The sequence below is a fragment of the Echinops telfairi genome, unplaced genomic scaffold (genome assembly GCF_000313985.2).
Source record: "Echinops telfairi isolate 266 unplaced genomic scaffold, ASM31398v2 ScPeMD7_7468;HRSCAF=8506_0, whole genome shotgun sequence".
Lineage (NCBI taxonomy): Eukaryota > Metazoa > Chordata > Mammalia > Afrosoricida > Tenrecidae > Echinops > Echinops telfairi.
This window is the reverse complement of record NW_022111369.1, coordinates 58,712,095-58,718,020: the sequence shown is the minus strand read 5'-3', so window position 1 is coordinate 58,718,020 and position 5,926 is coordinate 58,712,095.

Sequence of the window (5,926 nt, the reverse complement as noted above, 5' to 3'; positions counted from 1 at the left end):
TGCTTGACACAATAGATGTATGTGTGGATTGTCATAAGAGTTGAACAAGCCCTCAATAAAATGATTTAATTAAAAATAAATAAATAAAAACCACCTTTCTCTGGATGGGGAAAACAATTGGGGGACACAATTTAATTCAGGACAGCTTTTTCAGATCTTCTATGCTTTCATTCATGATTCATGTGACATCAGCAATGTTGTCCCTCATTTCACATCCTCTTCTGAATCCAGCTGAAATTTTGGCCATGCCTTGTCCATGTATGTCTGCAATCATTCTAAAATTATCTTCAGCATAATTTTACTAGCATGTGATATTAATGATATTGCTAGATAATTTCTGAATTCCATTTGATCATATTTCTTTGGAGTGGGTGTAGTTGACTGGTCAGTTGACTGTTTTCCTAATTTATTAACAAAAATTATTAAGTGTTCCCAATGTTATAGTCAATTTTTGAAATATCTGAATTGTCATTCCATCAATTCCTGGAGATTAGTTGTTTGTTTTAACAATGTCTTCAATGTGGTTTGACTCTTTCTTCATTCTTAGAGATTCATGATCATATGCTATCTCCTGAAAGGGAGGAACATTGGCCAATTCTTTTTGGAACAGTAATTCTTCATATTGTTTCAATATATTTCTTGAACAGTTACTACTTGTCAATCATATATACATATGTATTATAAAGTTTATGTAAGAGATACTGTCATATGAATAGATTTATTAAAAATCAAATACAGTCACAATGCTCCTTAGAAGTGAGGAGCATGGTGGGAGGATGGTGAAATTCTCTCTCACACTGAATTTGTGTGATCAGAAAAGCACAATCCATGGAAATGGACACATGCTTGGTAAAGTGAAGGGTCAGCAAAAAACATCCTCAATGAGATGGGCTGACACTTCAACAATTGACTCCAGATTGGGCAGTATTTCCTTTAGTTACACTTAGGGTTTGCATGAGTAAAAATCAACTTGTTAGCACCGAGCAACAACAACAGGAGGTAGGTATAATTTTTATTCATATTTTATAGCTGAGGGAATGTAGCTTCATGTGGTTAGCTAATTTGAGGAGTAATTTACATATTCATTGGGAAACTCCCTATGAAAATTCATTATATTGGTCTGCTAGATGGTGAAGGTTAAGTTTGAGCAATGAAGTCCCTGTTACAGCCATGAAGAGCTTATGGAACAATTCTACTGTGTTACATATAGATTCACTCTGAGTCAGACTCAACTCAATGGTAAGTTAAAAAAAAAAGGAAATTTGAACTATGGATAGCCTACCAGAAATCATACTTTGTTCACACACACAAAAAGCACATTGAAAAGAAGCACTTATGTCACTTCCATTGAAGCAACTCCTAATATCGCTACTAAGAATATATAATGCATCAGCTTATCTTATCAACCCTCATAATTTTAGATGTAAATTATACTTTTGCTAATATTTAGTTCTTACTCAACTAAAAACTTAATAGGTATTTGGTTCTAATTCTGCTGGATTTTATTTTTTCATTTTAAGAAAAACTTTGAAACTGACAAAAATAAACTAAATACAAAGATAATTATAATACCAATGAAACAAGATTCTACAATTTTCTTTTGTTTTCTAGTAATGAAACATTTGAGCCCTTTACAATTCAGCCACAGAAATAGAATCTAATGCTCATTTCATGTGACTGTTACATCCAAAGCTACAATTTCAGTTGTAGAAAATAGAAATAGCATTGTCTATAAAGGGCAGTGGTCCTAACAAAAGAGGCAGCTAGAGAATGAGTGACCAAAATACATTATAATAAATAATGGAATGAGAATTTATTTCATTCTTCTGAGCATATTTAAGAGCGTAGCCATTTATTGGAGAAAGATGTTGTCAATGTGTATAAATTATAAATCAGATGGTCAAAGTAATTGATTAGCACTGTTATTAAACAACATATTACTCTATGATCAGAGGTAGAAAATAATGATAGATTTTTTTCTGATTTTTTCCGATTGGCAGCTATGTTTTGCTGAAGATTATTTTTTACAAATAATGTCTTCAGCATTCCCAAAATGGTACATTCACAGCTCCCTTCATAAATCCAGAAATTTGGATGATCACAGAGAATCTTCTTTTGGGGGTAGGGACAAACAAAAACAGCCAGGTTAAGAACAAGGAAACGGAGTTCAGCAAGAATATTGATGTTTCAGATGAAATTCAGGCACAAACTATTGTTAGACATGTGACTTTACACAATTTTCATTGCCCTTCTGAGCCTCTATTCTAGGAGGACTGCAGTGATGGATGTCAGAATCCTGCTTTTATTGATAAATAACAATTGAAATATTAGTTTCTGAATGAGCAAAATTTAAATTAATGATGACTTATGCATCCATTCAACTCTTTATCTGTTAGTTCAACACCTATGTTTGAGTAATTGTCAGTACTGAGTGGTGTAAACTGTTAAGCGCTTGACTACTAAAGAAATGCTGATTGTTCAAGGCTGCACAGAGTTGCTTTGAAAGACAGGTCAAGAAACTTGCTGTTGGAAGATGAGCCACAAACACCTATGGAATGGTTCTACTTTGTACGCAGAGGGTTGGCACGAAGTAGAATTGACTCAAGTACAACAAATAAAGAGCAACAGCAATGCAAATTGTTATAGGTATTGCTGACAGTGCAATGTTCTTGTTGTCAGGGGCCATTGGGCCAGTTCCAACTCATCACCACCCTATCCTCTGTATAACAGAATGAAACACTACCCAGTCCTGCACCATCCTCACAATTGTTCTTATGTTTGAGCCCACCGCTGCAGCCACTGTGCCCGTCCATCTTGTCAAGGACCTTGCTCTTTGGGGCTGTTCCTCTGCCCATCTTGCTGATGAAATCAAGGACTTGAAGCACTTGAAGATCAGGGACTGCAACCTTCAGTCTGTATTACAACGCAACATACAGAAAAGCAAAGTCCTCACATCTGGACCAATAGGGATCATCATGATAAATGGAGAAAAGATTGATGTTATTAAGTATTCCACTTGTTTGGGGAAGCAGCAGTCAAGAGATCAAAGGATGCATTGCATTGGGTAAACCTGTTGCACAAGACCTCTTTAAAGTGTTAAAAAGCAAGGAGGTGACTTTGAAGACTAAGATACACCTGACTCAAGCCATATATTGCATTGCCTCATATGCATGTGAAAGTTGTACATTGAATAAGGAAGACTGAAGAAGAATCAGTGCATTTAAATGATGGTGCTGCTACAGAGGACAGCACTAAAGATGAAGCCCAGGGAGAGTGGCAGGTCTGCTCAGACCACATGGGAGCAAACTAACAGGGAAAGAGAGTACGGCCAGCATCCTGGAACACCAAGCATCGAGGACAACATTCTCAGTTGAGCAGCCAGTGCACAGGGAGAAGCAGGGTCGGCCTCACCACGAGCCACAATGTCCCCTTACTGACCCACAGCACTACAAGGGACAGCACCGGAGACACAGTATAGGAATTTTGCCTGGTCTGACCACTCCCCACCCCCTCCACTCCACCCCCAACTCCACACCGCCACCCAACCAGGGAGTAGCATGAAGACAGGTCAACAGAGCAGTAAGGGGAGCAAAGGAACGAAGTCCCCGAGGAATTCTGAAAATATACTTTGGACTCGGGCAGAGCTTGGCACTGCATAAGACCTAATCAGAAAACATCAGTAAGGGTCAGCAGACAGACCTGGAATTATTCATAGGCTATTTTTTGTTTTGTTTTCTCCCCCTGCCCTCCACGTCTATCTGTATAGGATAGACAGGATAAACAATCCCTAGGAGAAAACAACAGGCCTGGTGGTTTGGTGAGTCAGGGAAGAGGAGGAGGTAGGGGAAAGGGAGTGGGTGGGATTCAACAAACCCAGTGGCAAGGGAACAACAAGAGATAGTGCATGGAATTACAAAATATAGTACCTGGGTTCTTAAAGGCTTGAAGTTAAACAAGTGGCCATGCAGCAGGGAAGCAACAAAGCCCACATCGAAGAAGCACACCAACCCATGTTATCACAAGGTGTTGACAGGATCAGATATCAGGCACCAGAAGACACAAAACAAATAACCATTTTGATTGGAACAAGGGAGGTTGGAATGGAGACCCAAAGCCCTTCTGTAGACAATTGGACATCCCCTCACAGTAGGGTCACAAGGAAGGGACTAGCCAGCCAGGATGCAGTATAGCACCAACAAAACACAACATTCCTCTATTTCTTTATTGATCCCTCCCCCCACTATCATGACCCCAGTTCTACTTTACAAATCTGGCTAGACCAGAGCATGTACACCGGTACAGATAAGAGCTCTCAACACGCAGAATCCAGGGCAGATACACCCCTAAGGAGTGAGTGTAGTGATACCATGAGGGTAAGGGGAAGGTGGGGAGATAAAGGGGAGAAAAGGGGAACAGATTGCAATGGTCGCTGTACAACCCTCCCCCACACCCCTGGGGGACAAACAACAGAAATATGGGTGAAGGGAGACAGCAGACAGTATCAAATATGAAAATAAAAATAATTTATAAATTATCAAGGCTTCATGAGGGTGTGGGTAAATAAAAAAAAAAGAGGAACTAATACCAAGGGCTAAAGTAGAAAGAAAATGTTATGGAAATGATGATGGAAACACATGTACAAATTGTGGTATGGATATATGATATATGGTTGGTATATGGATTGTCGTAAAAGTTGTAAGAGCCCCCAATAAAATGATTTATTAAATAATACATACATAATAGTGCTGGCAAAGAACATTGAATGTAGCATGAACTTCCAAAAGAACAGACAATTCTGTGTTGGAAGAAGTACAGCCAGAATTATTCTTAGAAGCAGGGATGGTAAGTCTTGATTTCAGGTTCTTCAGAAATGCCAAGAGAGATCGGTCCCTGGAGAGGAACATCGTTCTTGGTGAAGAAGAAGAGCAGCAAAAACCAGGAAGATCTTCAGCAAGATGGATTGACTCAGTGGCTGCAACACTTACTCAAACCTAACAACAATTGTGAGGATGACACAGGATGGGACAGTGTTTACTTCTGTTCTATGAGTCAGAGCTCTCTTGATGGCACTGAACAACAACTGCTGTTTACCAGGCATGGTACCCTTTCTCAGAGGCTGGTCTCATCTGACAACACATGCAAAGTATGTGAGGTGAAGTCTCACCCTTGCCTCTAAAGAGCATTCTGGCTAAATTTCCTCCGAAACAGATTTGTTTGTTCTTTTGGCAGCCCATGGGACTTGCAATGTTGTTTGTTGGCTTGTTGCAGTGTGGTGGCTGCTATCGGCTGTTCAGAACCACCAGCCACTCCTTGGGAGAAAGATAAAACCTTGTACTCATCTATAGACTTACAAACTGGGAAGCTTATGGGCAGCTCTACCCTGTCCTATAGGGCTGGAATTGGCTTTATGTCAATGAGGGGAAGGGATAAGGGGCTTCTTTGTTGCTGTGATTCTGAAAGCTATGTCCCTGGCATTTCATATACCAGCAGGGTCACACAAAGCGAGCAGGTTTCAGCAGAGATTCCAGGATAAGAGCAGACAATGGAAAGGAATATAGGCTGTCCATTTATGAGGGATTAGCCATTGAAAACTTTATGGATTGATTACTAAAGTGATGGTGAAAAATCATGCAGAGACATTTTTTCTTTGATTCTCACTGTGAATTTTAGTTACTACTCAGAGATCATGCCTCTGATTTTGATGTCCCTGTGTCATTATTTTTGTTATTGTTGTTAGGTGCTTTTGAGTAGGTCTCCATGCATAGAGATCCTATGCATAACAGAACAAAACATTTAGAGATCCTATGCAATCCTCACAATTGTGATGTTTGAGTACATTGTCATAGCCACTGCATTAGCCACTTCACTGAAGGCCTTCTTTTAGGCTAACCCTCTACTCTAGCACTCAAGATGTCCTTTTCTAGAG